This window comes from Macaca fascicularis, chromosome 15 (assembly GCF_037993035.2).
Source record: "Macaca fascicularis isolate 582-1 chromosome 15, T2T-MFA8v1.1".
Taxonomy (NCBI): domain Eukaryota; kingdom Metazoa; phylum Chordata; class Mammalia; order Primates; family Cercopithecidae; genus Macaca; species Macaca fascicularis.
The window spans coordinates 45,510,605-45,532,917 of record NC_088389.1 but is presented as its reverse complement, the minus strand read 5'-3'; the positions used below and the strand labels follow the sequence as shown (position 1 = coordinate 45,532,917).

Genomic DNA, 22,313 nt, shown 5'->3' with positions numbered 1-22,313 from the left:
TAGTCTCACACAACAAATAATTATCCAGCTCACAAAGTTGATAGTGCTGAGGTTGAGAAATCCTGCTGTAAATCGAGTTGTAAAATTTGAGTAGGAAGGTGTTTTGCCAGCCAAAGAATGGCAGCATTTGCCAAGATCTACTAGAGTTGAGATACCATGATTTGGCTAACTGGACTGAGTTTGATGTGGCTGGAGCTCTGTGTTTGAATGGGAAGGAATTAGGCTTGAGAGGTAAGCCTGGCAGTGTTCAGATTTAGAGGCCTCAGAGCCATGTTGATAATTTGGGATGCCTTCTCTTTGGCTGTCTGGAGCCTTTGATGGAGAGTTTGAGGTAAATCTGTTGACAAGTAACTAGTAACCATTCTGAGTGTATCTGCAGAAACCAATGGTAAAGCACCATGGCTGAGAATAACTATTCTAGCAAGTCTGAACTTTGGGTTACCCGTCTAGTGAGGATCACTGATGAATATATGTAAGGGAAGATAACTGCTACGGTTTGAATGTGTCCCCTACACATTCTGTTACTGAAGGGCCATTTAAAGTGAACCCACTTGAAGTAGGGATACAAATTTTATCATAGAGAGTGAGGAAACTTGATTGGGGCTTTGTGTTGGGGTCCCCAAGACCACCTCAAGCTCAGTGATTGGCTAAAAGGGCTCACAGAACTCAGCTGTTATGCTCACAGTTACTGTTACTACAGCGAAAGAATACAGATTAAAATCAGCATAGGGAAAAGGCAGGTGGATGAAGTCCTGGAGAATCAGGCTTCAGATTCCAGGTAGGCCTCCCAGTTGAGTCACATGAGGACTGTCTTCCAACGACAATGCGTGACAAAACATGTGAAGTATTACCAACCAGGGAAGCTCACTCAACCCTGGTGTCCAGGATTTTTATTTGTCAGTCATGTAAACTTACATCACCTGTGTGAACCTGTGCGACTGACCTTAGTTATTCAGTCTCCAACCCCTCAGAGGTCAGACAGGTGCAGTATGGCTCAAGGCTACTGGCAAAATACTCTTATAAGAGTATATTCCACAAACTCAGAGGTTCTCTCTCAGGAGCCTGTCATGGGCCAGTCCTCCTTTCTTTGAATGAATGGGGTTTGAACAGCCCTGGTCTGCTGAATTAACACTTTACTGCATAGCTTTTTTTTTTTTTTTAAAGTTAGGGAGGTTACAGTTTTGTTTTTCCCTGCTTTACTATGAGTTTTTAAAAATTGTGTAAAATATATATAATATGAAAGTTAGATGTTAATGATTTTAACTGTACAGTTCAGTAGCATTAAATACATTCACATGTTATATAACTATCACTGTCATCCATCTCCAGAACTTTTTCATCATCCCCAAACTGAAAATTTGATGTGTTATTAAAAAATAACTCCCCATTCCCTGATCCACCAGCTCCACGTAACCACTGTTGTACTTCCTGTCTCTCTGAATTAGGCTGCCCCAGGCACCTCATATGTAAGTGGAATCATACGGCATTTGTCTTTTGAACTAGCCTCTTGCACTTAGTATGTCTTTTAAGTTTCATCCATGTTGTTAGCCAGTATCAGAATTTTATTCCTATTTAATGTTGATATAGCACAGGCTTTAATTTGAAAAAATAAACTGAAGATGGTAAAAAGTATTTTTTAAAAATCTTATATTCAACAAAATTTACATAATTGAAACTGTGCTAATCCTTAAAATGTAAAAGAAGTGACTTCAGTACTCATTTTAGGGACATAGTTTTTCTGACAAAATTATATAAGAACGTACTACAGTATCCTTTACCAGGTCAAGAAGAGAGGGTTGTTTTTGCAGAAATGTCCCTTGGCTTCTCTAGTTTTCCCAGGCGCCTCTCTTAGTTCTTAGAGAGTTAATTCATTCTCTTTTGAAGTACCTATTGTATCATCCTTGAGAATTCTCCGCAGTTGCTCTTTGGTCTAATTGTATCTGGTCTAACTCTGCCAGACATTCCTTTGTTAAAATGGCTTTGCATGTGATTAAAGCAGTTCTCTAGCATTGTTAAGTGACTTGTTCAAATCCTGCATCTTTGGTGGTTTATAGTTTCAGTTTATGTTCATTCTACTTTTATAGTCTCATGTTTGCAGCATCTAAAAATCAGAGTGACTTAAACAGGTTCCCAGAAGTAGATACCAGGTGGGTAGTTTGAGTGGGGACTGGTCAGCTCATTGGTGAATATTTTTGTGTGTGACAACTTTTGCCACATGATTATAGGATCATGGTTAATGAGCATCTGGACCACGAGGATTCCTGTACTTTTATTCGTGAGAGTATTGAGTGTTTGCTTAACAATCTGTTAGACAATTTAGTTCACTTACATGTCTAGGGCCCACAGTAAGTAAATGTTCCTCACAGAAATCTCTGGAACATCTTCTTTAAGTTGTCATAATTTAAACTCTCAAAAAGTTGGGTAGACTGACAGAGGATTAAGAATCTTTGGTTTTAAACCTTTACCGTTCTTATTTCTAATGCTCACTCAGCTTACACTGTGTTCATAGTAATCCACTCTCAGTGTTCACAGGCCTAATGTGTTAACTATAAATAGAAAAATAGACTGCCAGCCTGTGGGAACCAGGCCTGTGCCAGGGAGGGTCATTATAAGAGGCAGTCACTCTTCACTTGAGAGGTTTAAAAACCGAAAATGGTGGATATTTTTTCCTCACATCCTCATGAAACAGTGATGATTAATGTTCAAATATGTTATAACACAGAATGATTAGCAGGAAATCATCAACATAGGTGAATTTGGGATTACTAACTTAAAAACAAGGAAAACCCTCCTCCTTCCCTCTCCAGCACCTTAGTCAGATATTCCGGGGTTGCCTGTGTAGGGTGGAGCATTGGCTACAGCTTGGGAAGTGAGAGGGAGGAGATATCCATTCATGATCATCTTCAACAACTCTTAGCTCCAAGTTGGCATGCAGCTGTGTACAATTCAAGTTGGCATGGAGCTTTGTGCCATTCAAGTTGGCCTGGAGCTGTGTGCCACTTCTTTGGAGTAGTGCAGCACATCACCCCTTTCTGATGGGGAAGAGTGGGGAACACTGAGCCTGGTGTGCGCACAGGGTTCAGGAACGTCACTTGAGAGATGACAGTGGTTAGTAGTACTGACTCTGGGTTAGATCACTTTGGTTTGAATCCTGATTCCTTCCCCCCTCCCCTGCCCTCCCCTCCCCTGCCCTGCCCTCCCCTCCCCTCCCCTCCTCTCCCCCCTGCCCCTCCCCTCTCCTCCCCTCTCCCCCCTCCCCTACCCTCCCCCATCCCCCCCTTTCTCCCTCCCCTCCCCCCTCCGCTTTTCGCCCTTCCCCTCCCCTCTCACCCCTTCCCCCCTCTCCTCCCCTCCCCCCCTCCCCCCTCCACTCCCCCCTCCCCCCCACTTTCCCCCCTCCCCTCCCCCCTCCACTTTTCCCCCTTCCCCTTCCCCCTCCCCTTCCCCCCTTCCCCTCCCCTCTCCCCCCTTCGCCTCCCCTCTCCTCTCCTTCCTTCCCCTCTCCCTACCCCTCCCCTCCCCTCCCCCTCCCCTTTCCCCCTTCCCCTCCCCTCTCCCCCCTTCGCCTCCCCTCCCCCTCCCCTCCCCCTTCCCCTCCCCCTTCACCTTCCCCTCCCCCTCCCCTCCCCCCTCTGCTTTTCCCCTTCCCCTCCCCTCTCTGCTTTTCCCCTTCCCCTCCCCTCTCACCCCTTACCCTCCCCTCTCCTCCCCTCCCCCCCTCCCCCTTCACCTCCCCTCTCCCCCCTTCGCCTCCCCTCTCTTCTCCTTCCCTCCCCCTCCTCCCCTCTCCCCCTCCTCCCCTCTCCCCCCTCCCCCCTCCTCTTCCTCCTCCCCCCTCCTCTTCCTCCTCCCCCCTCCTCTCCCCTCCTTTCCGCCTCCCCCTCTGCTCTCTCCTCCCTCCTGCCTCCTGCCTCCCGCCTCCCTCTCCCCGCTCCCGTCTCCCTCTCCCCTCTCCCCTCTCCCCCTCCCCTCTCCCCTCTCCCCTCTCCCCTCCCCCCTCCCCCTTCTCCCCTCCCCTTCTTTTCTTACTTTTAGACAGGGTCTCACTCTTATCGCTCAGGCCAGAGAGCAGTGGTATGATCATGGCTTACTGTGGCCTTGACTTCCCAGACTCAAGTGTTCCTCCTGCCTTCAGCCTCCCAAGTAGCTGGGACTATAGGAACATGCCACCCCATCCAGGTAATTTTTATATGTTTTGTAGAGATGGGGTTTTGCTGTGTTGCCCAGGCTGGTCTCGATCAAACTCCTGGACTCAAGCCATCCTCCTGCTTCAGAGTGCTGGGATTTCAGGTGTGAGCCACCACACCTGGCCCTGGTTCCCTTGTTTACTAGCTTTGTGACATTGGACACGTTTCTTAAACTTTCCAACTCAGTTTTCTTATCTGTAAAATGGACGTAATAATAGTACTGCCTTGTAAAGGTCAATGTGTTAATATTTCTGATGTGCTGGCCATGTGCGGTGGCTCATGCCTGTAATTCCAGCACTTTGGGAGGCCGAGGTGGGCGGATCATGAGGTCAGGAGATTGAGACCATCCTGGCTAGCACGGTGAAACCCCATCTCTAGTAAAAATACAAAAAATTAGCCGGGCATGGTGGCGGGCACCTGTAGTCCCAGCTACTCGGGAGGCTGAGGCAGGAGAATGGCATATACCTGGGAGGCAGAGCTTGCAGTGAGCCGAGATCGCGCCACTGCATTCCAGCCTCCTGGGTGACAGAGCAAGACTCCCTCAAAAAAAAAAAAAAAAAAACTATTTCTGATGTGCTTGGAGTAGAGCTTGGAACAACATAGTAAGTGCTACATCACTGTGTACTGTTATCTTTATTGTTAACTTAATTTCTCAGGGGAACCTTTGCAGACATTTCTAAATAGGTCAAATCTCTGCTTTATAAGATCTAATGACATCGCTTATCACTGTGTTGATAATAAGTACCAGTAACTAGGTTTATTTGTTTCATTATTGGATTAATCAGATACTTTCTACATAAGTGAAAGTAAGAAACGCGTTTATTTTTTGTGCACATTGGTCACAAGGCCTGATAAGTGTTCAAGAAATATTTATTGAATGAATAAATATTTTCACAGTTACAAAGTAGTTCAGCAATAAGATACAATTTCACCTCTAAAACTAGCAAAGATTGAAAAAAGTAATGCCATCATACCTAGGCAGAGAGGTAGGAAATAGATGGTATCATGTACTGTAAGTAGGATCAGTCTGCAGCAGATCCTAGCTTAAAGGCAATTTGACCAGAAGAACTACAGAAATTTCTTCTTTTGATTCTATGTCTGAGCATTTATCAAAATGACACAGAGGTATGTAAAAAAAAGGTGAATATAAAAAATGTTGATTAAGGCACTTACATTAGTTAATAATTAGAATAGGCTGGGTGCGGTGGATCACAAGGTCAGGAGTTCGAGACCAGCCTGACCAACATCTCTGCTAAAAATACAAAAATTAGCTGGGCATGGTGGTGTGTGCCTATAATCCCAGCTACTCATGAGACTGAGGCAGGAGAATCGCTTGAACCCGGGAGGCAGAGGTTGCAGTGAGCTGAGATCGCGCCACTGCATTTCAGCCTGGACAACAGAGTGATGAGTGAGACTACATCTCAATAATAATAATAATAATAATTAGAATAGAGCTAAACAAAATGTCCAAAAGTAAAGGCTTGGTTAATTATAATATATCTATCATTTAAAATTATGTAGAACCATGGTTCTCAAATGCATTCTTATATTGGCTGCAAACACTAGATAAAAACACAGATTCCCAAACCCAACCTCTTGGTCTGTGAATCAGAATCTCTCTGGTTTAGCTAAGAAACAGGTCCTGTATTTTCTAACAAGAACCCTAGGTGATTTCACTGCACAGCCTGATTTGAAAGAACCCTGGGCAATTTCATTGCACAGCCTGATTTGGAAGAACCCTAGATGATTTCACTGCACAGCCTGATTTGGAGCCACTGTTACAGTGTGTGCATTGGCTCCTAGTCAACTGATCCCAAAGGTCTTAAAACCAAATGAAATGACAACTAAGAAAAGAGTTAAAATCTGTGAGGACTCTGGAAAACAAGAGAGGAGGATTTCAGAAGAACTAAAAACAAAAGTACTGCAAGAAGGGAAAAAGATTGAACTAGATTCTGACGACACAGAAAGCTAATTAGTGCTGAGCACCTAACACAAGTCAAAGAAAAGTCTTCTCCCCTAACTTTATCCCTCCCAGAAAAATTAGTGGGTGAGTTCTTCCAAAAGGAACATAGACTGTCCCCAAACTGGAGCAGCAAGGCCTGGTTTGGAGGTGGTAGGCATGGTTGCTTGTTCCATCTCCTGGGCACAGAGCATCTGTCTTAGAGCTTACCTGCAGGCAGTATTTTGAAGGAATGTCTCATTAAGAATGAGTGTCATTTATAGTTTTAGTTGCCATAGACATTCCTGAGATCCTATGAGCAGAGGCCAGGCAAGTGGGAGAGATGAGGAACAAGTAAGACTGAGACATTTTACCACACAGAGTGGGTGATCATGGTGTTCAGCCCCCTGCCTTGATAAATGCCTGTTGGAAAACAAGTGTCTCAGCTCCTTTCTGCTGCTGTAACAAAATGTTGGAGACTGGGTAATTTATAAAGAACAGAAATTTATTTCTCACACCTCTAGAGGCTGGAAAGTCCAAGATCAAGGTTCCAGCAGGTTCATTGTCTTCTACTCCATGGATGGCATCTTCCCATCTTCTCACTGTATGCTCACTGTATGCTCACATGGCAGAAGGGACAGAAAGGGGACAATTGCTGTGCCCTCGAATAGCAGAAGGACCTAAGCTAGTTTCCTCCAGCTCTTTTGTAAGGCACTAATCTCTTCATAAGAGTGGAACCTTCATGACATAATCTCTTTTCAAAAGCCTTCACTTCTTGACCTGGCATGATGGCTCACGCCTGTAATCCTAGCACTTTGGGAGGCCGAGGCGGGCAGATCACTTGAGGTCAGGAGTTCAAGACCAGCCTGGCCAACATGGTGAAACCCCGTCTCTACTAAAAATACAAAAATTAGCTGGGCATGGTGACACATTTCTGTAATCCCAGCTACTTGGGAGGCTGAGGCAGGAGAATCACTTGAAAACCCGAGAGACAGAGGTTGCAGTGAGCCAAGATTGCACCATTGCACACTCCAGCCTGGGGGATAAGAGTGAAACTCCGTCTCCAAAAAAAAAAAAAAAAAAAAGAGGCTTCACTTCTTAAAACCACAATGGGGATTAGTTTCAACATGAATTTTGGAGGGGATACATTCAAACCATAGCACCAAGTGAAGTTTAAAATGCTGCATGACATCTTGAATCTCCCTTAAGTAGACCTCAGCTGCCTGTCAATTTCTGTCCTTGTTACCTGCAAGGTTGACCCAGCTGTCAGTTTCTCTCTACCATGCCTCCATACCCAGGGCAAAGTCTGCTGCCTGCACACAGGTAGCTACTGGCTGAGTTCTTTGAAGGGGGACTGGGGTTCAGTTTTGAAAATTTTGCTACCAAATACACATGCACTTTCATATTCCCATAACTCCTACTTAATTCACAGGCTTTGCTTTCCAATTTTGTTGTAAATTGTATATAGTACAGCCCTCTCTTCACTTAGGCTTCTTTGTAAAAATTGCTTACATGTTTTTTTGTAGAGATAGGGTCTTACTGTGTTGCCCAGGCTGTCCTCCAACTCCTGTCCTCAAGCAATCTTCCTGCCTCAACTGCCCAAAGTGCTGGAATTACAGGCGTGAGCCACTGAGTTCAGCCCACTTATTCTTCTTTAGTGAACTAGGCAAAAGATTATACAGGCTTTCTGAGTCAGTTTTCAGTAAATGTATGATTGCAATGAAAACAATGCATGCTTGTTGAAAGATTTTAATCTAGTGAGTGTTGCAGTTGGATTGTTGACTCCCTCCCCTCTCTGAATCATTGCTATGCTTAATGTAATCCTGAATGGGCAGGAGTGCCCTCTGTTCTTGTCAGATTGGGCCAGGGGGTAGTGGGGCAGGGAGACACAATGCTTTAAGTAGAAGGTTGAGCGGACAGGTGGACAGATCAGGTGGGTAGACATTTTTCAAATCAGAGTATTCATGAGAATCCAATTGAATTTGTTCCTTCAGTATTCCTTCAGTGTTTTGTGTTTTTTGTTTGTTTTTTTGAGACAGAGTGATGCAACCACAGCTCACTGCAGCCTCAACCTCCCAGGCTCAAGTGATCCTCCCACCTCACCCTCCCAAGTAGCTGGGACTAATGGCACGCACCACCACACAAGGCTAATTTTTTCAGTCTTTTGTAGAGACAGGGTCTCACTCTATTGCCTAGGCTAGCCTTGAACACCCAGGCTTAAGCAATCCCCCTTGTTGGCCTGCCAAAGTGTTGGGATTACAGGAACCACCACACCCAGCCCCATTCATTGTTTCTTGAGTGCCTTCTGTGTGTTAGGCTTTGTTTGAGGTGCTGAAGACACAGTGCTAGACAAAATTTCTACCCTCCTATAGCCTGCATTCAGGGCTTAGAGAAGGATCACAGAGCACAAAGATGCCTGGCCCTGGCACACATCTGTCCAGCCCCTAAGCAGTGTATTTGTGTAATGATGTCTCAAATCCTAAAAAATATTTAGAAATCTAATTCTAGGATTCAGGCCTCAGCAGCCAGGAAGATGTCTCTGCCAGCTACTGAGAGATTAATTAGGGAAACATTAGGGTATGTATGTCAGCTAACCAGATTCACAGAGGTGGATGAAAGCATCATCTCATGAGACAGTACCATGACAAAAGTAATGCCAGGACCGCTGATGAACCTAGTTTTAAAGGTCAGAGAAAGGGCAATGCGCCAATGACAGAAACTGAGAAGTAGCGTAGGAATCCGAGGTAGGTCAACACTGAGAAATCGTAAATGTAACTTAAGACATGAAAAACAAAAATATTGTATTTATAGTTGACCAAATACTTGATAAAATTCAACAACTTTTCCAACTAAGACATGCAGAAACATTTTTAACATAGCATAAGAAAATGTTATAGGAATAAATATCTAATACATTTATTATGATACGGCATACTGGACACTTTGCATAAAAGTTAGGAGTCAGAGGCCGGGCGCAGTGGCTCACGCCTGTAATCCCAGCACTTTGGGAGGCTGAGGCAGGTGGATCACGAGGTCAGGAGATCGAGACTATCCTGGCCAACATGGTGAAACCCTATCTCTACTAAAATACAAAAAATTAGTCGGGCATGGTGGTGCGCGCCTGTGGTCCCAGCTACTCAGGAGGCTGAGGCAGGGGAATCGCTTGAACCCAGGAGGTGGAAATTGCAGTGAGCCGAGATCATCGCGCCACTACACTCCAGCCTGGAGACAGAGCGAGACTCTGTCTCCAAAAAAAAAAAAAAAAAGGAATTAGAAAACAATTTTGAAAAATAAGAATAATGAGAAGGGGTTTGCCTTCTTGAATATAAAAACGTATTCAGCTACAGTAATTTTAAATGGTATAGTATTAATTATAAAATAGATAAGTAGATTAATGAGTCAGAATATACATTCTAGAACTATATGGGAAGAGGTAAGGACATTTTTGTGCTTTTGCAAAGGGACCATAATACTGAACCAAAATCATGTCAGTTTTTAAAATTCTTTTGCATTTCTCAGGAAAATGACCTCTCTCCTTCTTTGAATATTTTGTAGAATGAGTGGTATGGCCCTAAATCGGGAGGCTTAATCCTATTACCAGTGACCTGAAATTCAAGTCATCTTGATGTCTGTTAAGCCTATTTCAGAGTTTCTAAAATATTTCGTTTTATGAATAAAAATAGGTTACTCACATTCCCAACACTGTCACTGACTCACCATCTCTCATCTGGAACAATTATACCACTTTCAGCACTCACCATCCACATACCTAAAAATAAGAGTCAGAATGGAAGGGCTATTAAAATGATATACACTGTAGCTTCAGATCTCATTCCTATGAGCAAATATTTCACAGTAATAAGAAAGACCTGTCCTCCCTTCCTGAGAGCTAGTAAAGATATAAGAATTAATTTATATATTATATAACACTTTGGGTGCAACACTTCGGGTACAAAGTGTTATATAATATTAACTTATTACCACATTTAAAATGCTAATTTAAGGTTCACCCACTCTACATAAAGAAAGTACATGCCTGCAGGTTTCATCTTTTTCTACACCCTTCAGAAGTGTAGCAGCAATGCAAACCAGAAGCTTTGTAAAACATAGTAGTTTTGAAAACCAGCGGCCAGGGATGAGTTCTTGGAATTGAACCAGCCCCACAGGTTCTTCTACGTAGACATGCGAAGGATGTGTTGGAGTCAAGGGTGATTTGCAGGATTTGGGCTTCAGCATTTGAAGGGATGGTAATGCCATGTACTGAGAGATTAATTTCTATATTAATTGTCTGATAATCAGATCCACAGGGGTGGAGGAGAGCCTCATCTAGTGAGACTGTGAGAAGAAAACACATGGATAAACTCTGGTTTTAAAGGTCAAAATAGAGTGTTGTGCTCTAGCAAAGGAAACCAAGAATAGCAGAATAAGGAAGGGCAGTATCATGGAAGCTAAGGGAAGAGAGGGTTTCGAGTGAAGCAGAGGACAGCTCTTATTGCTGCTGAGGAGCCAAGAGAAGAGGACTGAGGAGTGTCAATGGAATGTCTTGGTATAGAGGTTATTGGTGACCTTGGCCAGGGCAGTTCCAGTGGAGTCTGGGGAGGCACATGTATTTCACTTTGTTCTCTGAAATCTGGGATCAGCCCGCCTATAGTTTATTTCCCAAGGTGAGACTGTATTTTCAAGCATCTGGGACAGATTCTTTGTTATGAGACACTGTTACTCTGTTAAGCCTTGGAAAATTCCATCAGGAGAATGAGGCTATGTTAAAGGCAATTAAAAATGTTAAACATCACTCACTCTGAGACAGAATTTTCAGGTTTTCTATTTACTATACTTCTTTGAGTGGGCTGTAAAGTATGAATCATGTCAAATTACGCCCATAGATGGGAAAACCACTTTAAAATGTGATCGAATAATATTGCCAGTCATCACATGTGGAACAATTTTAGTGAGTGGAATGCCATTGCAATTCATTTTAATCCTTTTCTGATAGTGTATAATAAAAACCTACTTAGTATAAATTATAGAAATTAAAAAACATGAATAATTGGGGAAGTTCTTAAGAAATTTGAGGTATTTGTAAGTATATTAGATAGCTGCACCGATTTTTTTTTTTTTTTTTTTTTTTTTTTTTGAGACAATGTCTTACTATGTTGCCTAGACTGGTCTTGAACTCTAGGCCTCAAGCGATCTTTCTGCCTTGGCCTGGCCTGCACTGATATTTTTGAAGCTGCTTTTTTTCTTTTTCTTTTTCTTTTCTTGTTTTTTGAAGAGATAGGGTCTTGCTCTGACATCCAGGGTGGATTGCGGTGGTGTGATCATAGTGCACTGTAACCTCAAACACCTAGGCATAAGCAATCGTCCTGCCTCAGCCTCTCGAGTAGCTAGGACTACAGGTTCGCGCCACTGCCTCTGGCTAATTTTTAAAATGTTCTATGGAGAAAGGGTCTCAGGCTGGTCTCAAACTCCTGGCCTCGAGTGATCCTCCTGCATTGACCTCCCAAAGTGCTGAGATGACAGGTATAAGCCACCACACCTGGCCTTGCATTTTTGATATAGTATCAGTATCAAATTATTGACTAAGATCAAGGTGTTTGTTTTGCACGACCGTAGGAATTATATTACAGATTATTTAAAAAATTGATTGTCTTGGCAAAGGTATAACTAGTTTGCATTGCATAACTGTATTTCAAGTTAGAACTTTAACTGGATCAGTTTGTCAAAGAGCTGGTGAGCAGCATTTGTTAGGAGATGGGTAGGTGAAGTATGGTAGAAGTGGTTAGGGTAAGAATTACTTTCGATCATGGCATCTATTATCCTGAGTCTATGTGGGATGCTAGAATGTTGCAAGGTAGTTGCTAAGGGTGGATAACTTTTGATAGGTATCATGGAGGACTTCCAGAATCTTTCTTAGGACTTCTGGTTGTGCTTTTCATTCTGACTGGAATTGAACCAGCCCTACAGGTTCTTCTACGTAGACATGCGAAGGATGTGTTGGAGTCAAGGGTGATTTGCAGGATTTGGGCTTCAGCGTTTGAAGGGATGGTAATGCCATTTACTGAGATATTAATTTCTATATTAATTGTCTGATAACCAGATCCACAGGGTTGGAGGAGAGCCTCATCTAGTGAGACTGTGAGAAGAAAACACATGGATAAACTCTGGTTTTAAAGGTCTGTCTGTCCCCTCCCTTCTTCATCTGTGAAGTCTTGCTAACTCTTCAGCTCTTAGCTTAAATACCACTTTCTCAGAGAAGCTTACACTGAAAATGGAACAGGTTTTTATGGTTTTATGCTCACTTAGCACTCAGGATACTGTCTTTGCAAAATTCTTTTTTTTTTTTTTTTTTTTTGAGACGGAGTCTTACTGTTGTTGCCCAGGCTGGAGTGCAGTGGCACAATCTCAGTTCACTGCAAGCTCCGCCTCCCGGGTTCACACCATTCTCCTGCCTCAGCCTCCCGAGTAGCTGGGACTACAGGCATCTGCCACCACGCCTGGCTAATTTTTTGTATTTTTAGTAGAGACGGGATTTCTCTGTGTTAGCCAGGATGGTTTCAATCTCCTGACCTCGTGATCCGCCCGCCTTGGCCTCCCAAAGTGCTGGGATTACAGGTGTGAGCCACCACACCTGGCCTGTCTTTGCAAAATTCTTAATAGAATTGCAGCAAAATTATTTCTTGTATCGTTAGTTCTTTGTTTCTTCCTGCCTTGCCACCATGAGTTCCATGTGAGCACAGTTCATGACTGTCTTATTAATGGCAGTGTTCCCAGTGCCTAGTGGCCCACTGTCATACAATATTTATTGTATAGAAATTCTGCTGAAAAGCCCATATGATTTATCTTAAAAGAAACTCGGACTGGGTGCAGTGGCTCATGCCTATAATCACAGCACTCTGAGAGGCTGAGGCGGGCAGATCACCTGAGTGCAGGAGTTTGAGACCAGCCTGGCCAACATAGTAGAACCCCGTCTCTACTAAAAATACAAAAATTAGCCGGGCATGGTGGTGGGCACCTGTATCCCCAGTTACTCAAGTGGCTGAGGCAGGAGAATAGCTTGAACCCGGGAGGCGGAGGTTGCAGTGAGCTGAGATCGTGCCATTGCACTGCAGCCTGGGTGACAGAGTGAGACTGTGTCTCAAAAAAAAAAAAAAAAAGAAACTCTGGGATTGACGGATCAATGGTTCAGAGAGCTGCAGAATAGATCATATAGTTTGTCTAAGAGCCTATTTGCATGGCTCGCAGAGACAGAGATGTCTGGGTAAATGAGCCTTGTTTTATAATGTTGCTTTAAATTTAGGAGTGACTTGAGTCTAAGGAGTTAGAATGTTAAATGAGAACTTCATTTGTGCCTAAGTACACTGTGCTGTATTGTATATGTTCACTGTCTGGGCCTCACTTCGTGAGTATATTGTGCTATATTGTGTATTATTCTCTGTAGTTGCATGGTAGACCACCAGAGTTGGGGGAAAGCCGCTAATTTCAGGTGAACAATTACAAAGTGATTATTTTTTTCACATTTTATAGATATAAATTCATTTAATTCTCATAATAACACTGTGAAGTCAGTATTGTTGTCATTTTACAGATAAGGAAACTAAGGGACACAGAGGTAAAATAACTTGCCCAAGGTCATGTAGCTAGCAAGTGGCCAGAGCTAGGATTTAAACCCAGGCCATCTGGCAGTGGAGTCCAGGCTCTTCACCCCTGCACTGTCCCAGCTCACATGAGGGGTTATCTCACACACACCCAGAATAGTCTGGGGGAGAACTTCTTAAGTTTTATGTCTATCAGTTTGGGTTGAGGGCAGGGCAGTTGAGATTCTAGAAAGCCTAATGTGATCCTCACCTATTCAGAATATTTGGAACTTCTGCCACTGAGGCCCTTTGAAGAGACCCAGAATTTATCTGTGTTGGTCAGTGGAGAATGTTGCTGATTCTCTGCTTTGCACTTGAATGGTCTGACTTCCTTCTGTATTCATTCTTCTGTAAACAAGGTTTATAGGTAATCTGAAACATACTGTTGACATCTGTCAAAATTGATTGTATGTCTTTTCCTTCTTTTTGTTTTTGTTTTAGGGGAGGTAGAAGTTACTTCAGGATTTTTTTTTTTTTTTTCTTTTTGTGGAGATGGAGTCTTGCTATGTCATCTAGGCTGTTCTCAAACTCCTGGGCTCAAGCAGTCCTCCCACCTTGGTCTTCCAAAGTGCTGAGATTACAGGCATGAGCCACCTAGCCTTTATGAATGTGTTTTAAATCACAGTTTAAGCTCAAACATTTAATTCCCTTTCATCTTAACTTTTTTTCTCTCTCTCTCAAAGAGAGAGAGAGAATTTAAATTGAGACAAAGTTTCATGATGTTGCCCAGGCTGGTCTTGAACTCCTGGAGTCAAGTGATCCTTCTACCTTGGCCTCCCAAAGTATTGGGATTACAGGTGTGAGCCTGATGACTTCCAAGACCTTCATGATTGGAATTGTATCAAACCTATAGATAAATTTGGGAATAACTGCAAACCTAATGATTTTGATTCTTCCAGTCCCTTAATATGGTGTATCTTTCTGTTAATTTAGGTCATGTTTAATTTCTGTCAGCATTGTTTTGTGGTTTTTAGTATAGAAGTCTTGGGCATCTTTTGTAAGAATTATTCTTTGGCATATATTTTGGCACTACTATAAGTAGAATTTCTTTAAATATAATTTTTAAATATTTTACTGCTAGTATGTAGGAAATAATTGAGCTTTTAATATTAATCTTGTGTCCTGTTACTTTGCTAAATTCAATTATGAGTTCTGGCAGTTGCTTTGTGAATTCTCGGTGATTTCTGCATGAACAGCCATGTTATTTACATATATTATAGGATCAATTTTACTTCTTTTGTTCCAATTTTTCTGCCTTTTCTCCTCCCTCCCCAACTGTGTTATTTCAGTGCTAGGACCTCTAGTACAATATTGGATAAGAGTGATACAAGTGGGCATTCTTACCTTATTCCTAATCTTAAAAGGAAGTAATTGTCTTTTACATTAAATATTAGCTGTAGATTTTTTATAGATGCTCTTTATCAGTTTGAGGAAATTCCCTACCATTATTAGTTTGCTAAGAGTTTGTTTTATCATAAATAGGTACTGAATTTTGTCAAATGCTTTTTTTCTGCATCTATGGAAATGATTGTGTGGTTTTTTTCCTGTAGACTGCTACTATGTTGAATTACATTTGCTCACGTTTTGTAAAGGATTTTTACCATCAATGCTCATGAGGAATATTGGTCTCTAATTATCTTTATTATATTGGCTTTGTCAGGTTTTGGTATTAAAGTTATGCTGGCATTCTCAAACAAGTTGAGGGAAGTGCTTTCTCTTCCCCCCATATTTTTGAAAATATTTGCATAATTTTTGTGGTGTTTCTTCCTTGAATGTTTGATAGAATTTACCAGTGAAACCACCTGAGCCTTCTTTTTGGAGAAGGTTTTTAGTTTTCAGTCAATTTCTTTCGTAGGTATGTAGTTACTTAGGTTTTCTGTTTCTTTTTATGTCATTTTTGTCATGCATCAGCAGTTGACATCTGGTGGTATTAAAACACAGCAACAACAAACTCTAAAAGGTTCAAAACCTTGTAAAGAGAGAGATTACAAGGATTTTTGGGTAGATTGTTGTAACTGAAGTCAGGCCAAAGCTAACTAGGGACTCACTTATTTCATTGCTAATTAGTTTTATCATTTTTTGAAAAAGTGACATAATCCTTTCATACCTTTTTTTTCTGTAAAGAAATTTTTCTCAAACTTTTGAAAGAAAAAGTATTTTCATGGACCTTCTTTGTGACTAGTGCTGGCTTAAATAATTTTTATTATAATGCTACTTAAATACATGTAAACTTAAAATTTATAGTTCTGATATAGCTATAAATCAAAATATACTTACAAATTCAACTTAAGTCTATCAAACCAGATAAGATCAAATTAACAACATTAATTTATAGGGAACCAGACTTGAGACAGTGTCTTCCTACTATTACAATACCAATGGCCATGTACTATAAATAAGAGCATGGGTTCTAGAGTAATACTTAAGTTCAAATATTGGCTCTGCCATTTACTTTGTGCAAGTGATTTATTTATTTATAAAACGAGGATAATTTAACTAACTTAGTCAAATTAGAATTATTGATAATAATTAGGATTCTTGGTGTGACAGGCCCTAACAGTGCTTGGCAAATAAGAATTGTCTAAAAAACATTAGCTTTAGTTGTAAGCATTGTTGTGTTATTGTTCTTCTGAAACCTAATGATTAATTTTGGGTTTAATGGTAGAAAGTCTGATTTGATATTTAATGTGCTTCTGAGTTTGGCTTTCATAATATACATGCTAATACATAGAATGTCTACTTGCCTAAGTTCATAGCTTTGCTAACATGGTATATTATACTTAATCTAAACTCCACCAGCTGGAACTCCGTGAATTTCAGGGGTTTTTGGTTTTTGTTTTTGTAGAAACAGGCTCTTACCATCTTGCCTAGGCTGGTCTCAAACCCCTGGGCTCAAATGATCCTCTGCCTTGGCCTCCCAAAGTGCTGGGATTGATTACAGGCATGAGCCACTGCACCTGGCCTGAATTTCAGTTTTTAATCAGGTGTCACTTGATAACTCTGTAAGTGTCTTATCCAGTCATTGCCCATGTCAGATATGGGAAAATGCCACTTGAAGTCATTTTTTAATTCTTGAAAATGTAGAAGCAGCATTGTTTTTCAGCATAGAGGTTATCATTGACTGCTGATGGGAAATCAGTAGATTTTAAAAACTTTATTCTCAGAATTTTGAAAATACTTTGGTTGTCTTGTTGATTTCAATTTGTATGAAACTTACAATATATTGAAGTATAGTGATAACTATTCTTTTGACTCAATATATTTAATTGCCTTAATATGTCAGCTAATTATGCTCTCAAAACTACTAGTCAACATGGTTGCCAGGTTGAAATATATTAATAGTAATTCTGGAAAAATATTTTCATTTTATGGTACTCAAAGTTTAAGAGCCTCTCCATGAGATTGGCAACGGATTTAAGAATGTAATAAAAGCAACTTAATGTTTACTATCTTTTGATCCTTTTTTTTTTTTTTTTGGACAGAGTCTCGCTCTGTCGCCCAGGCTGGAGTGCAGTGGCACGATCTTGGCTCACTGCAAGCTCTGCCTCCCGGATTCACGTGGTTCTCGTGCCTCAGCCTCCCAAGTAGCTAGGACTACAGGTGCCCGCCACCACATCCAGCTAATTTTTTGTATATTTAGTAGGGGCAGGTTTCACCGTGTTAGCCAGGATAGTCTCAATCTCCTGACCTCATGATCTGCCTGTCTCAGCCTCCCAAAATGCTGGGATTACAGGCGTGAGCCACACTCCCGGCCTACCTTTTGATTCTTAAAGGTTAGTGAATATTAATAAAATTAAATGTGTAATCTTTAATAAAATTTATAATTTTATCCACTTTGTCTTTTATTTTCACTTTAGCATTTTATTATTATAGCTATGGGGGCCTTCAGCAAAGGTACTATTGTACAGTAGCTTCTACCTGGTTAATAGATTCTTTAAGAGTTCTACGTGCCTTTACAATTTGGTGCCTTGATTCTGCCACATTTTTACATTTTTAGACTGTTCCAACATCTTCATTCAAATATTGTGCCATAAATTGCATGCCTGTAGTCCCGGCTACTCAGGAGGCTAAGGCAGGATAATTGCTTGAGCCTGGGTGTTCAAGAACACAGTGAACTGCATTTCAGCCTGGGCAGCAGAGTGAGACCCTGCCTCAAAAAAATATTGTGCTGTAATGTATATGATTTTCTATGAACATGTAGTATTTATTTCAACTCCTTTTCTTTTCTCATTGCCCTACGACACTTAAAAGTAGTATATTACTCCACCGTCACATTATGTTATTTTTATGATGTCAAATCAGGATGCCTTTTGTTTTAAAATTATTAGTGCGAAAGAGAAATTGTATTTTATTTATATGTGCTAAGATGAATACAGCATGAACAGGTTTTCTAACAAATTGGAAGTTGAGTGATGTCACTTAAGGTGGGCCCTAATGTGAGGCAAAGGGGTGTTGAAATTACATGGCAGTACATGGCTATATGATTATTTAGATGATTAATAATATGCTCGTATTAATTATTTTTTATTACAATAAAAATGAAAAGTGGTAAAAATATTATGACATAGAATTAAGGACCTTCCAAGAATTTAATTTTGGAGTCTAATCTGAGTAACAATTGTACCAGAGTATGGTGCAGAGTAAATGAAGGATTATACTCTAAGGTATCAAAAATCAGGGAGGAATGTATTATTTGGCATGTATTAATTAGTAATTGAGTTCAGCTATATGTAACAAACAATTCCCCAGCTCCATAAGACAGGGTTAAACAAAACAAAACAAACAAAAACAAGGGAAAACTTGAACAACAGTGGCTTAAACAAGATCAGGAGTACATCTTTCCCTTATGAATAAGGATCCCTGAAGCAGGCAGTTCAGAGCTGATGTTTTGGCTCAATGGTGTCACCAGGGAATGAAGCTCCTTCTTGATGTTCTCTGCCATTCTTAAGTTCTTCTTCATGTTCCCAGGAGGCCTCCGTAGCTCCGGTCATCCTGTCTTTTTCCACTTGGAAAGAAAGGGAAAGAACTAAGGGGAAAAGGTAAAAACCAGACAAATCTGTGTTTCAAGGGCTTTCCCAAAACCCCACCCAGTGACTTCCATATAGGAGCTGATCATAATCTGGAAAGAAACAACTATCAGCACCATAATCCTGAATAAAAATCCCTAAAGTCTAAAATCCTGAAAATCAATCCTGAAAGATCAAAATCCCGAAAATGCAGTTCTGGAAAAAATGTAAAAGACACTTATTTTACATTTTTAAAAAGGGACTTATTTGAGAAACATAAAAACACGGCAGAACACTTCATAGGTCACTTTATAAAATAAAATAGGCAGTATTAGCATACAAATTTTTATAAACAAACACGCAGGTATACTAATGACAGTTGCATGGGTCTAACAGTTATGAGCAGATGAACCGTGTTCATGAAGGAATAGCTTTTACAACTGAGGTCGTCTGAAATACTGTGACGGACAACCTAAGTCTTTTGATGAGATCCATCAAAACTGTGATGGGTCACCACTGCATATGCAGTTACCTGAAGAGCTAAGATCTTGAGAAATTTTATTTTTCACAAATGCAGATGTATGAAAGGACATCTCTTCATTTATTAAGGACATTTCGGTGCTTTTATGTACACGCACGATGCTTATACACAAAGTCAACATTGTGGTAATGTACCTTTTTGGAGTCAAATTTGCAAAAAGTACATAAAATAAATTAGAACTCTGTGAGTCTTCCCAATGTTTCTACCTCCAGTTTTGGAAATGATAAGATGAAATACATAGCATAGCACATTGTAAGAGAAATAGTGCTTGACCCAGCATGGTGGCTCAAGCCTGAAATCCCAGCACTTTGGGAGGCTGAGGTAGATCGCTTGAACTCAGGAGTTCAAGACCAGCCTGGGCAACATGGCAAAACCCCATCTCTACAAACAAAAAATTTAATACAAAAATTAGCCAGGCATGGTGGTGCGCACCTGTGGTCCCAGCTACTAGGGTGGCTGAGGTGGAAGGGTTACTGGAGCCTGGGGGGCAGAGGTTACAGTGAGCTGTGATCTCACCACTGCACTCCAGCCTGGGCAGCAGAGCAAGACTCTGTCTCAAAAAAAAGAAAAAAAAATAGGGCTGCGGATTTAAGAGTAGGAAAACTAAAAAAAAAAAAAAAAAAAAATTGACATATGAAAATGTGTGTTACAGGGATATATTATGGCAGTTGCATGGAGGTAGTCTGTAAGAACTGGCCGACTTTCATGATCATTAACTATATTTTGAAGTCTTGCATCTTGACAAATAGCTGCTTTTTTTCTTTTAGGACATGGCTGTCATTGGAGAATACGTTCATGTTCCTTCTACATGTGGTACTGTTCTTTTTGAAATTCTTGTATGATTCCATATACAACAACATGAGCATTGCCTATTAAATTTCCCCGTTTTCTGTGCCATGCTTCTGTTTTGTGGGTAGATGGAAATCCATTCTACATGTACTCCATACACAGACCACAAATTTGGCGGAAGCAATACTGGTGATGGAACAGCAACACCATTGCATTAAGTGTCTTTTTATCCTATTGTGCACATAATTATTTTTGAACTAGTCAGTACTTTGCTGGCTTCTTCAGGCAATATGGCTTTAATTCATTAAAAGCTTCTGGAATGTCATCTGCTGAAAGGAATGCCAGTGCAGGCAAACGAAGCTTTTAACTGAGGTTTGTATCGTTGCCATATCATTGTAGCCAATCCACTCATCTGAATTTCCTGCCAAATGCATTAGGCTGAATGGGAAACACAAACTATTGGTAACACTTTGAAATTCACTTTTAGAATTCTTTTTTTTTTTTTTTTTTTTTTGAGACAAGTTTCGCTCTAGTCGCCCAGGCTGGTGTACAGTGGCATGATCTTGGCTCACTGCAACCTCCGCCTCCCAAGTAGCTGGGATCACAGTCGTGCGCCTCCATGCCTGGCTAATTTTGTTTTGTATTTTTAGTAGAAACGAGGTTTCACCACGTTGGCTGTTGGCCGGGCTGGTCTCAAATTCCTGACCTCAAGTGATGCGCCCACTTTGGCCCCTCAAAGTGCTGGGATTGCAGGCGTGAGCCACTGCACCTGGCCCAAATAAGCATTTATTAAGTGCTTTACTTTTTCTTGTCATTAATACATAATTGAGTGGATAAGTTCTAGAATTTTCAGATCTAACAGGGACATGAATTGTATATAGCTGATAAACAGTGGGAACAATTTTGAAAGTGCAATTTCTTAGCTAAAGTGAAGCATGTACTAGTTCTTGTATGTTAGATTTAGTGGTAAATATAAGAAACCTGTATTCTTTGACAGTCAAATCACTAGTCAAGAATAGTTCACCGTTTAAAGTTTTTTGTTTGTTTGTTTCACACTGAGGAACCTCAGTATCAACAAGTATCTTTGGTTCAGAAGGTCACTGAGCTTGTTGAATTCTTTTTATTCTCTGCTGAAGGGTGTTTTTTGAATGGAAGCATGGTGCTATACGTGAAGGGGCAGAAGTCTTACACTATTGAATAATTTGGCCAGGAGATTTCTTGTACTTTTGGCCTGTGTTTTCACTTCTGTGATCTTTGAAACACTTGCTGCACTTGTATTTGGAGAGTGGTTGTGGTCTACAAATTTTGTAAGTATATACTATCCATCTGAAAGTGCTTATTGCTTGGCTGCTGCAGTTAAGCAATTTTCTGCTTGTGCAGCACCAATAATGATTAGCATTTAAACTTTTATCTTTCACCATTTAGTAACCTTGTATATTTAACTTATCACAGCCCTTTTGCAAGGGAACATTTCGTAGTCTCTTCTGTTGTGTTGTAAGGAATTCAGTAAGAAGGAGTGATACTTGGCTTTGCCAGTACCAAATCTGTATTAGTCAAGATTCTCCAGAGAGACAGAACTAATAGAATATGCATATATACATGAGAGGGGATTTATTAGGGGAACTGGCTCATGTGATTATGTAGCTGAAAAGTCTTACAACAGGCTGTCTGCTAGCTGGCGACCCTGGGATGCTGGTATAGTGGTTCAGTCCAAATCCAAAGGCCTCAGAACCAGGGAAGCTGATGATGTGACTCTCAGCCTGAGGCTGAAAGGCCGGGACCTGGGAACTGCTGGCATAAGTCCCAGAGTCCAAAGGCTGGAGGCCTCTAGTTCTGATGTCCAAGGCAGCGAAAGAGAAGCCTGTGCTAGCTCTGAGAGAGAGAACAATTCACCTTCTGTATTTGTTCTCTCTGGGGCCCCAGCTGATTAGATGGTGCCTGCCAACTTTCAGGCGAGATCTTCACATAATCCACTCAGACTCACACACTAATCTCTCCTGGAAACACCCTTACAGACACACACCCAAATAATGCTTTACTAGGTCTCTAAGTCTTCCTTAATCCAGTCAAACTGACACCTAAATTTAAGTCCACAAGTTCACCCCATGTCAGTTTATCACTCATAATGCATTTCCTTAAACCATACTTAATTTCCAAATAAAGACAATAACAAGGTAATAGTTCTACTTAACATGATGTAGCTATCGTATGATTGTG

General features: G+C 41.0%; 1 protein-coding gene across 5 annotated transcripts in view; it reads left to right on the top strand.

The window, feature by feature from the left end:
• The window catches only part of KIAA1958 (KIAA1958 ortholog), a 170,455-nt gene that overhangs the window by 59,966 nt on the left and 88,176 nt on the right, over positions 1-22,313 (top strand). Inside the window, exon 1 of one of the 5 annotated variants that reach the window (XM_074016810.1) lies at positions 17,243-17,533. The exons of the other annotated variants lie outside the window; for them this stretch is intronic. The gene's annotated coding sequence lies outside the window, so the exon portion shown is untranslated. Of the gene's footprint in view, positions 1-17,242; positions 17,534-22,313 lie in introns of those variants that run through there. 5 annotated transcript variants of the gene reach the window in all.